The sequence below is a fragment of the Pseudorasbora parva genome, chromosome 19 (genome assembly GCF_024679245.1).
Source record: "Pseudorasbora parva isolate DD20220531a chromosome 19, ASM2467924v1, whole genome shotgun sequence".
Classification (NCBI taxonomy): Eukaryota; Metazoa; Chordata; class Actinopteri; order Cypriniformes; family Gobionidae; genus Pseudorasbora; species Pseudorasbora parva.
Genome location: NC_090190.1, coordinates 28,129,242 through 28,141,765, shown reverse-complemented (window position 1 = coordinate 28,141,765; position 12,524 = coordinate 28,129,242). Strand labels below are relative to the sequence as shown.

Genomic DNA, 12,524 nt, shown 5'->3' with positions numbered 1-12,524 from the left:
ATAATGGTGAGTTATCCTGAATGCATAATTGATTGTGCTTATAAACAGCTTTTTACATTTATAAGGACAGACCACAGTAATCTCAAGTGCTGGGTGTGACATACATAAAAAAAAAAAATGAAGACTAATATTTATATTGATTACTGTAATGTTATTAATGTTCTATTTAGCTATTTAGCAATTAATTTTCTTTTTAGCATGAACATAGTAGAAAATTAATACAAAAAGATTATTATAAAATTCCACAGACAAATGCATTTTGGTCAGTTAATAAGCAGATTACATCAAGATGGTAATCAGTTAGCACACGGAATAAGCCATATTGTTCTGAAAAGGAGAATTTACAGTTTAATACCCGTAGAGCTCCGTTTTAGGTCTGTGTTTCATGTGGATCTGTCTAATACCAGTGTGCTTACGTTCCTTCTGGATGGATACAAGGGATTATAAATTGTCTTTCATCTAATAACAGTTTGCACTTCTCACCTCATCTACTAAAGCCTTGTAATGATCAGCCTAAGCTGATATACTACAATGTGCAACGAAACAGCCCATTTCATGCCCTTGCTCATGTTAAATCTAACAGTACAGAGATACTGACATTTTGTATATGTAAACTTTGAGTATATTGCACAGAGTATGAACTGGACATGCAGTTCTTTTTCATGTCTCTCTTTTACAGGTCATCCACCTGAGGAAAGTGTGCTATTTTTCATAGCTGTTTTTAATCGCGATTTAGACTAGAGAAATGTCAAACAATTAGCCTGCATTCTAACCCATATTCACATGTTCTGAACAGGTTGTGAATGTAGTTGCTGCTAGGCCCGCAGTAAATATTATGGCATTTTCAGCACTGGCTTCCCACCAAACCAAACATCCAAGACTCTCCACTATGGCAAGAATTTGAAGTCAAGCCAATATTAGCACAGAGCACAATCTGAAAATATGAGCATATGCTGACTTTAAATGACATTTCACCAAAAGCTGCTCTTTTACTGCACACCACGAGAGGTGAGCCAAATATTGATCAGCTCCTAAAAGCTGTATGATTCTACCTCAGGTAACGTCTCGAACGAATTCCGACACAAATCTCCTCAAACCTCTCATTAAATCATAACCCCTTTCTCAAGCCATAAGTATTTAAGTGAATAGGAATACTTAAGCATTAGAAAGAATAGCATTTTATTACACACAATTGACCGAATCCTAACTTTTACATACCTCAGATCTTTTCCTTCTGCTCAGAAATATATATTATTCCCAGCTAGTTGTCAAATGGCTGGAATTTTCACAGGTTGATCAACTCAAACTGGAATGTCGTGATCCAGGGTCGACGTCTGGGTCCAGAAAGACATAACGTGATGTAAAAAAGAAAATGAAAGAAAATGAATAAGGAGACCAAGTCCATGTTCAGTCCTCTGTGGCTTTGTAAGAAGAAAGTGAGGCTGGAACACTGAAGATTTCTCTTTTCTTTCCCTAAATAAGTGGCTGTTGGAGCTTCAGGCCCCCCGACTGTGCACAGCATGGGCCTGGAGCTGGGAAAGCCAGAAACAGACTCACTGAGCACAGAGAATGCTATATTGTGTAAAAAGAAAATTAATATCAGAATACCTTAGAAATATTTAGGAATTCTATGGGAGAAAGCTAGGTTATTTAAATTTGCATTACTTTATCATTTAAAGGAAATTACCCCAAACCATGTGAACACAAACACCTGCAATAATGCACATTATAAATGAAACAGTGTAATGTATATTTAAGTGTGTAAAGTTAAAAAAAAAACAAGCAAAAAAACAATATGACTTTTATCAACCTAAACATTTGATGTAGTTTATGCTTTTTCATAAACTGTGTTTGACTGGCACAGGCTAGCACGAAATTGTTGAATAATTTAGTTTTTGTGCACAAAATTCTCGTTGCTTCATAAAATTAAGGTTGAACCACTGGAGTCACATGGACAATTAAGGTTTTTACTACCTTTCTGGACCTTGAAAGTGTTAATTACATAGCTGGAGGGGTCAAAGAGCTCTCAAATTTAATCAAAAATATCTTAATTTGTGTTCCAAAGATGAGCGAAGGTCTTATGGGTTTGGAACGACATGAGGGTCAGTAATTAATGAGAATTTTTATTTTTGGGTGAATAAGCCCTTTTAAGTTTAATTGGTATTTACAGGTATACTGCATATTAATTTGGATCATTGCAATCAAGTCAAGTCAACTTTAATTAAATAACGCTTTTACAATGAGGATTGTTTCAAAGCAGCTTCACAGTGTTGAACAGGACAATATTGCAACAAAATTTGATTGGGCTGTACAGTCATTCTGGAGAAAATGGTGATGTTATCAGCTCAATTTCAATTTATCATACAGCAAAAATTTTGGCAGATCAGTAATATAGTTTATATAATTAAATAAGACCTAATCAATCAATTTTATTTGGATATTTAGTTGAAAACTTAGATATACATTTTAGTGTCCCCAACTGAGCAAGCCAAGCCAAAGGGCGACAGTGGCAAGGAACCAAAACTCCATCGGGCATGATGGAGAAAAATAAACCTTGGGAGAAACCAGGCTCGGTCGGGGTGCCAGTTTTTCTCCGCCTATTAAAAAACAGTGTTTAATATTATTCTGACAAACTTACAGGTCAGAAATCATATTAGAATGGAATATTTAAAAGTTTGAGGTATCACGCAAGAGACAGGTTAACTGAGGATAATTATTATTGAACAATAAGTGTTGTTACTAACATGTTTTTTGATCTACATACACCGTTTCATCAGTTTTTAAACACAGACACAGTATATTAGGAAAAGTACCTCCCCGCTACATGCAGTCAAGACTGTCACATTCGCTCTCTTCAGACTGAGAGGGCAATGAAAGTACCAGTGCAGCTTACACACTGACTAAACCAACATGAACACAAACACACACTCTCTAGTCTATGTCTGGAACCTAATATGATGTTAATGACCCTGCGCCTAAAGGCTGCCTTGCATTATGGGGTTTGCGAGTAGCCGGTCGGTCGCTTTAGTGCGGGTGGATTAGGGAAATGCTGTGGCCCTGTGCAGAGCGGGGTCACAGGACTAAAGGGTTTACCCTGCACACACAGACCCAGACTGACACTCTCTCATTCGGCTGTCACTTTGACTCACCTCTGCGAAGCTCCGCACCCTCTCCTCACAAAAGAGTCTCTCTTGTTTTCTTTCTCTCCGCAGCCAGACGCTCCTGCCTTTGTCCGCTTCCAGTTTCTTTTTTTTCTGTCATTGAATCTTTATTTTTTTGTCTTTCTTGTTTGCTTTGTATTTTTCGATGTTTTGTCCTTTATTGTAGCCTGTAACAAAATTCATTGCAAAGTTACTAAAACCTTTGTTCAAATTGTTAAAGCAAGATTGTTTAAAGGTTATATAATTATGCAACTTCATTTCAGAATCAAATGCTAGATTCATAAAATAACAAATAAAAGTACAATAAAAATATACAACATCCAATTAAACTTCTTACACAATTACACACAAAAAAATCTTTTTTTAATGTATATACAATGGAAAAGGATTCTTATTTGTGTGACCCTGGACCACAAAACCAGTCATACGGGTAATTTTTTATTTATTTATTGAGATTTATACATAATCTGAAAGGTGAATAAATACGCTTTCTATTGATGTATGGTTTGTTAGGATAGCCGAGATACGACTATTTGAAAATCTGGAATCTAAGGGTGCAAACAAATCTAAATATTGAGAGAATCGCTTTTAAAGTTGTCCAAATGAAGTCCTAAGCAATGCATATTACTCCTAATAATACATTGTTGATACATTTATAAGATATATTAATGGAACATGATCTTTACTTAATATCCTAATGATTTTTGGCATAAAAGAAAATTCGATAATTTGACACATACAATGTATTTAGGCTAATAAATGCATAAATGTGACCTTTACCTCCCTCATCTGTATTCTAGGCTAATAAATGCATAAATGTGACCTTGGACCACAAAACCAGTCATGTCGCATGGGTATATTTGTGGCAATAGCCAACAATTGCCACAAATATACCCGTGCTACTTATGACTGCCACAAATATACCCGTGCGACTTATGACTGGTGTTGTGGTCCACACACATTTATGCATTTATTATCTTGGAACACAGATACATATTTACTGATGGAAATCAATAGGAGGCACAGGGACTGCAGTACACAGTTCTGTGGCTTGCTGTTTTGCCATATGGTTTGACATAACAGGCTGTTTTCCAAAAATAGCATGGCTAGAAACATAGAGGTCTCTCTCATTTGTTGGTCATTTGCAAAACGGTACAGAAGGCCTAAATGAGCAATACAGCTTGAAATGAGGTACAAAGTAATATACATATTGCTTACTAAGGCCTTTAAATGCACATAGTGCAGCAGGCTTGCCATTGGTTTTTAGCTTCAAAGCGTATATTGGTTCAAGGCCTACTGTTGATTTCTTTTTTAAATATGGATTGTGTCTTAAATATCAACATGGAGTTAAGTTAAATGGGTAGTGATATTGAACTACAGGTAATCACTCTCCACATAAGTGTGGATAATTATTTTTAATGTTACCGTGACAACACAGAACACTAAAACACAGAAGAATAGAATCTAACACATGCTGCCATGGGAATATTCATTCAAAATAGACCAAACACAATGCATAAGCATCATTATGGAAATTAGGCTCAACAGACAGATGTTTACTTGTAAGGCAGTTCAATTGATAATTTTATGGTAATAATCCAATAGCAATTTACTTATTTTTCCTTTAGATAAGAATTCTTATAATCATTAAAAGACATTAGACGCTTTAAAGGGATTATATTATTTTCACCCAAAGATGAAAATTACCCCATGATTTACTCACCCTCAACTGTCACATGCCTGTCCTGTCTTGTGTGCACTTGTGGGTTTTGTTATGTTGAGCATGTGCTCGTGTCCCTGTCAGTTCCCTCCCCCTTGTTATCTGATTATTGGTTAATTTGCCCCACCTGTTCTCCCTCATTATCTGCCTTGTTTGTTCCCTTTATAATCTCCTTGTGTTTGTCAGTCTGTGTTGGATCCTTGTGTAATGTCTGCGTCTTCCGTCCTCCGTCCTCCCCGTGACTCTGTTGGTTTGTTTAAGTTTATGTTATTATTCTATTATGTGTTTTTCCCCCTCGTGGGTTTTGTTTTGAGTTTGTTTTATTTGTTATAAATAAATATATTATTTTCTGCACTTGAGCCCTCGCACCATTTTCCCTTGTCTGTGACGTGACAGAAGGATCCAACCATCTGAGGACTCAGCAGGACTTGTTTTTTTTGTTGTTTGTTTTTCCCTTTTTTTTCCCTCATGGAGTTTGGGAAGAGACTACGAGTGATGCGACACCTAAACTCGAAGTACATCCGGCAACAGGGGTCGGATGTACAAGAGTTTGCAGGACTGTTCCTCAAGGAGGTCGAACATTTTGGGCTCAACGAGGCAGAGTGGAAGGAGACTTTTAACCTCTGCCTCGACATGCCCCTCTCTCCAGGGGTGATGGACAGGATGGGGAGTCTGGGGTTCTGGGAATTTGTCTACTGCCTGGGCCCCAGTCCTTCCATGGTGCGTGTTCCGGCGGATCGTGCTCCGGTGGTCTCTTTGCCGGCGGATCGTATTCCGGTGGTCCCTATGCTGGCGGATCGTATTCCGGTGGTCCCAGTACCGGCGGATCGTGCGCCGGTGGTCCCTGTGCCGGTGGATCATGTTCCGGTGGTCCCTGTGCCGGTGGATCGTGCTCCGGTGGTCCCTGTGCCGGTGGATCGTGCTCCGGTGGTCCCTGTGCCGGTGGATCGTGCTCCGGTGGTCCCTGTGCCGGTGGATCGTGTTCCGGTGGTCCCTGTGCCGGTGGATCGTGTTCCGGTGGTCCCGAGTCCGGAAACGGCCTGGAGGGCTGTGATGGGATGCTTTGTGGTGGCAGTCCTGCATGCGTGGAAGGAGCACAGGGCTTTATCCGAAGCCCCGGAGGCAGGTCCGGTGGTCCCAGTTCCGGTGGATCGTGTGCCGGTGGTCTCAGTTCCGGTGGATCGTGTTCCGGTGGTCCCTGTGCCGGTGGATCGTGTTCCGGTGGTCCCAGTTCCGGCAGATCATGTTCCGGTGGTCCCAATGCCAGCAGATCGTATTCCGGTGGTCCCAGTGCCGGTGGATACTGCTGGACTGGAGAAGTTTCCCCAACGCCCTGCCTGCGCCGCTGAGGCGCCCAGCTCTCCCTGCGCCCCTGAGGCGCCCAGCTCTCCCTGCGCCCCTGAGGCGCCCAGCTCTCCCTGCGCCCCTGAGCAGTCCTGCTCTCCGTGCGCCGCTGAGGCGTCCTGCTCTCCGTGCGCCGCTGAGGCGTCCTGCTCTCCGTGCGCCGCTGAGGCGTCCTGCTCTCCGTGCGCCGCTGAGGCGTCCTGCTCTCCGTGCGCCGCTGAGGCGTCCTGCTCTCCGTGCGCCGCTGAGGCGTCCTGCTCTCCGTGCGCCGCTGAGGCGTCCTGCTCTCCGTGCGCCGCTAAAGCGTGCTGCTCTCACCGCGCCTCCCTGGCGCCCCCTGCTCTCACCGCGCCTCTCTGGCGCCCTGCTCTCACCGCGCCTCCCTGGCGCCCTGCTCTACCCGCACTGCCCTGGCTGCCTGAACTCTATGGGCCGCCCCGGCCGCTTGAACTTGGTGGGCCTCCCTGGCCATTCGAACTTTGTGGGCCACCATGGCCTCCTGAACTTTTTGTTTTCCTCGTTCCTCCCTTGTTTACCCCTCCCTTGTCTGTACCTTCTTTGTCTGTCCCTCCCGTGCCCCCCTGGTCTGTCCCTCCCGTGCCCCCCTGGTCTGTCCCTCCCGTGCCCCCCTGGTCTGTCCCTCCCGTACCCCCCTGGTCTGTCCCTCCCGTGCCTCCCTGGTCTGTCCCTCCCGTGCCTCCCTGGTCTGTCCCTCCCGTGCCTCCCTGGTCTGTCCCTCCCGTCCCTCCCTGGTCTGTCCCTCCCGTCCCTCCCTGGTCTGTCCCTCCCGTCCCTCCCGTCCCTCCCTGGTCTGTCCCTCCCGTCCCGCCCGGGTCTGTCCCTCCCGTCCCTAGTGGAGCGTCTGGTAGCCGCTCCTTAAGGAGGGGGTAATGTCACATGCCTGTCCTGTCTTGTGTGCACTTGTGGGTTTTGTTATGTTGAGCATGTGCTCGTGTCCCTGTCAGTTCCCTCCCCCTTGTTATCTGATTATTGGTTAATTTGCCCCACCTGTTCTCCCTCATTATCTGCCTTGTTTGTTCCCTTTATAATCTCCTTGTGTTTGTCAGTCTGTGTTGGATCCTTGTGTAATGTCTGCGTCTTCCGTCCTCCGTCCTCCCCGTGACTCTGTTGGTTTGTTTAAGTTTATGTTATTATTCTATTATGTGTTTTTCCCCCTCGTGGGTTTTGTTTTGAGTTTGTTTTATTTGTTATAAATAAATATATTATTTTCTGCACTTGAGCCCTCGCACCATTTTCCCTTGTCTGTGACGTGACATCAACCCATCCTAGGTGTGTATAACATTCTTCTTTCAGACAATCTGAGTTATATTAATAAAAAAAGTCCTGGCTAATCCAAGCTTTATAATGGCATCCCAAAATTAAGCTAAAAAAAGTTCATCCATCCATTATAAAAGTAATCCACAAGGCTCCGGGGGTTAATAAAGGCCTTCTGAAGCGAATCCATGCGTTTGTCTAAGAAAAATATCCATATTTACACCATTGTAAAGCAAAATATCTATTTTCATTGTGCCAGATACGCTTTTCCCTACGGAAGGCCGTCCGCCGGAAGCTGGACATTTACTGTATAATGTGTTAAATATGGTTATTTTTCTTGCACAAACCCATCAATTCACTTTAGAAGGCCTTTTATAATGGATGGATGCACTTTTTTGAGCTTAAAAACTGGGTTGCCATTCACTGCCATTATAGTACTTATAAGAGTCTGGACATTTTTTAATGCAACACAGATTGCATTCATCTGAAAGAAGAATGTCATGTAGAATGGCTTGAGGGTGAGTAAATCATGGGCTAATTTTCATTTTTAGGTGAACTAACCTTTTAACCATCTGTAAAAATCAAAAGTGATACACGAGTAAGCGAGTGTACACATTTTAGAAATGAGAATGGTATTATCTGGTTGTTTCTTTTTTAACCCTAGCAAAAATATGGGGTCTGAGATCCCACACGGAGAGCGTTGAATTGCAAAAGCAAATCAATTTTGATATTTTGCTTATAATCAGTTTTCAAAAGTAATTATAGGGATAATTAAATGTTAATAGCCCTCATGTTCCAAACATGTTCAAGTTCCAAACCTATAAGCATTTCTATATTTTGTGGAACACAAATGAAGATATTTTGTCTTCAAAATTTCTTTTGTGTTCGACAGAAACATATCAGTAAACTGACAACAACATTTAACTATCCAGCAACCTGATATTTCAATGATAAGTACGTGTTTATATATATATTGTGCTGTTAAAATAAACTCTGCGAGATCCCAAACAGAATATTATTGAGCCATGAAGACAACGTGATATCTAAAGTGAAATGCTTATTGCACACTGCAAAATTTGCACATTGCAACTTTATTGAAAAATCTTTCGCATTTGCAACCTTGGCCTGCACTTCCACAACACAATTTCTACTGGCTGCTCGAAGCGATGTCTAAACTAGATATGTGAGTATGTGTGTGCGCATGTGTGCGTATGATAGACAGGGACACCGTCTCTTATGTTTCATTATCATTCCTGTTGCAGACCCTCCATGAAAGAGCAAAAATCCAGAGATTTATGAGGCGGCTTACCCCCCGTAGCGCGCATCATCAATGCACTGCGCTAACCAGACTACCTCACAAAACACGCACATATACACTTAGAATCTTGCTTTGCCCTCATCTATGCCCAAACCGTCATATGAGCACATACACAGATGCTTCATGACATATGCACACTGACAGACAGACAGCACTGTATAGGGAGTGCTGAATTAAAGCTTAAAATAGTCACAGTGCGCACTGTCAACAGATTGTCGCATTGTGACAATTGCATGTTTGCACGTACAATTGTTCGTTTTTTTTCCAAATAAGAGACATATCAAAGCGTGATTCCTGCTGTGCAGGCTACTTAGAGCGAGCCGACAAGGGAAATAATAATTTTTTACAGGCTAGCCTCTCTTTCCCAACACACACACACACACACACACACACACACACACACACACACACACACACACACACACACACACAAACACACACACACACACACACACACACACACTTTAAGTCTTTTTCATAAATAATTGTGTGTGCAATTTGAGTGACAGTGTGGGCACAGCCAGTACAAATACTAATTAAGTTTCACAGCAGGGGGCGGAGCTGTAAGAACGATTACTTTTGACAAAGAGGAAATTAAACTCACTGCACAATAACATCATTTGCATATTTATTCACAGAGATATGCTATAGATGATTTGGACTGGACTGTTAAGCAAGAGCATTCTGTCTGCAAAACAACTAGTCATTTCCTGAAAGATATCGCAAACTTTGCTATAAAACCAGTAATTTAAATCGCTCAGTGGGTAACTTGGATTTTCACTTGAGTATAGATGTTCTCAGACGTGCTTTTCCTATTAAAATTATTCCTTTTCTTGACAACCTCATGAATGCTGTTTGGGATCTCAGCAAGTGGAATGAATGTTTTTACACTTGCTATCGAAAAATATGCTAATAAGTAAATACATGTCAAGTAAGAAAAAAATCATGCTTTGGTAATTCTATTTATGACAAAAAGTTAAAAATTATGAAATACTAAGTCATAATTGTGGGATTATAATGTCAAAAAATCATGACTAGTGTCATAGTTTTCAACTTTTGATGTCATAATTATGACGTAAAGTTAAAAAATATACTATAGATATAGATACTATAGTAATTATGAGATTCTAAAGGTGAAATTATGACAAATATTATAACATACTATGATAATTTTGGCTGTTTATGTCAATTATTACTTTATTTAATAACTATAACATAGAAAGTAAAAGTATTACATACTTATTCATAATTATGAGATAAAAAAGGCTAAACTATGACATAGCCTACTAAATCCTAATAATGAGTAAATCATAATTAATTAAAAAGATATTTTGAGTTAAAAAGTAGAAAATATGAATTTCGTAATTATGACTTTTTAAGTAATAATTTCTACTATAATTTCCTATTTGACTTAGTATGTCTTTAATATTGACTTTTTATCTTATTAATATGATTTAGTGTCATAATTTTATGATTATGATAGGGAAAAACATGATATTTGTGATTTCATGTGTTTTTATATGTGTATTGTTAGATACATACACACACCTGGCAGGTGACTCACCTGCAGATAACAGTGAGGTCATGCAGGAGGTGAGGGGAGAGAATGACCTCTTTGGATTAAAGAATGAGTCATTATGAATAAGCCCACGCATGCTGTCACTAACACCCACGCATACATTCCCACGTATCAGGTAAAAGGGTTATTTCACCCAGCAATGAAAATCCTGCCATTATTTAGTCCAAGAAATAGGCCCTTTTATGCAAATACGCGAACACACTTGGCTAGCGCTTGGCTAACACTACCAACCGTCTGAAGACTTCCGTTGTTCAGGCCTTAACTACTCATAAAAATACAAATAGCCTACTCACTTTACCTACTTACCTTGCTCAACAATATTTTCCTCAAACTGCTGCTCCGCCACGGGTTCAATGTGAACCCGGGTTCTGCTGCTTCGCTACGGGAACCCGACAAAAAAATAATAATCAGGGATTCCATCGAGCCACGAGATTTTAAATTTGGGGCGTGTTATGGTGGAATCTAGCCTAGGTGAAAACAGCTAAATCAATAACGAATCACGGTAGGCCTACAATTTTGTTAAATGTTTGTTCATATTTTCAAATTGCAAATCTTTGTTCTTCATTAATTTAAAACATTAAGATAAAACTATATATATGTATATATATATATATATATATATATATATATATATATATATATATATATATATATATATATATATATATATAGGCCTATAGATGCGTTAAAGCTAAATTTAATTCTGCATCATTGTATCATTATTTGTTTATCACTGTAAATGTATGCTTTGAAAAAAATCTGTATTGTAAAGCGCTTTATAAATAAAGGTGACTTGACAAAAATAGGCTACTTAATTTTAAATACTCTATTTTTGTACTTAAAGTAGGCTATGCAAAGTTGTATGTAGACCACTTTTAGGATACTGTATTTGGGCTTTTTAACCTTTTTGCAGTTTGACAACCCTCCATCCACTTTAATGATATGTAACAGATTCAGAACAGCTAGAACATTCTTCATAACTTCTCGTTTTATGAACGAGAAAGCCATAAACGTTTGGGAAGCGTAAGGGTGAGCAAATGATGATAGAATTTTCATTTTGTTTCAAATATCGCTTTGAAGCAACCATGAAAGAGAAGTTGCTATACAGTCTTTTCTTCATATATTTTCAAATAGCTTCTCGAACAAGATAAAATTTAGGGCCGTACTTGATTTCATGGTGACTTTAAGATGAAACTATCCCATCATCATGTAGTTCTTTCTTTTGTTTCTTGTTCTTTGTGTGTTTGCATTTTTTACAATATGCTGTTTCTTGTTTTAGAGTAATAAAAACATGAAAAGGGGCCTGTGATGCTGACTTCCTGCCATTCTACTTTAAAAGCAATGAGAGTTAAAAAAAAACAAATAAACAAACAAACTAACTAATAAATAAACAAATAAAATCCAATGTGCATGTGAGGCCAGTAGAGGTTTTGTCTGTGAGAGATGTGTGTGGGTGGATTGTTTATGGCTGTGTGGGAAATGGGGACAGTGTGTTTATGTGCGTGTGAGCAGAAGTGTGTGTGTGTGTGTGTGTGTTCAGGCTTCTAAGTCATTGCTGAGTGATGCAGGTTTTGTATGAGCAGGTGAGTTTGCTCGCATTTGAAAAGAGTGTGCTTGCATGTCATCTTTTTTGGCTTTCTGTAAAAGAAATGTCATTGTATTTCACATATTGTTTATGCTTTCAATCTTTCAAACAATCTTTTGTCAACAAACATGATCCTTCTATTATCTGTCTGCCGTAGCAACTATTATTATGGACAGTCTAGTAAAGCTGACCACTGCGCTGTACTGCCATCTAGTGGCATTTTTGCGCAATGTTCTACGAAAGAGCGCATGCTCAAGTTGTAACTTGATTGTGTCGATACAGTTCTCATCTGCTTCCGGTTATTTTAGCTGTAGCCTACAAATACGTACATTTGATGGAAAGATGAAATGGTTCAATGCTTAATTTCGTTCAGTCTGTGGTGTAAAAGTGTCTGAATAATGTTGGTCCCACATATTAATTTTACTGGCAGTCCAATGTATGGAGAGAGAGAGAGAGAGAGAGAGAGAGAGAGAGAGAGAGAGAGAGAGAGAGAGAGAGAGAGAGAGAGAGAGAGAGAGACCTACAATTCCCAGTGAACATTG

The 12,524-nt window shown here is 40.1% G+C and overlaps 1 protein-coding gene across 1 annotated transcript in view; it reads right to left on the bottom strand.

The window, feature by feature from the left end:
• Positions 1 to 1,382, bottom strand: part of LOC137048507 (catenin beta-1-like) — a 32,768-nt gene extending 31,386 nt beyond the window's left edge. The window contains exon 1 of the mRNA XM_067426740.1: positions 1,219 to 1,382. The gene's annotated coding sequence lies outside the window, so the exon portion shown is untranslated. The remainder of the gene's footprint in view (positions 1 to 1,218) is intronic.
• Between the last annotated feature and the right edge of the window lie 11,142 nt (positions 1,383 to 12,524).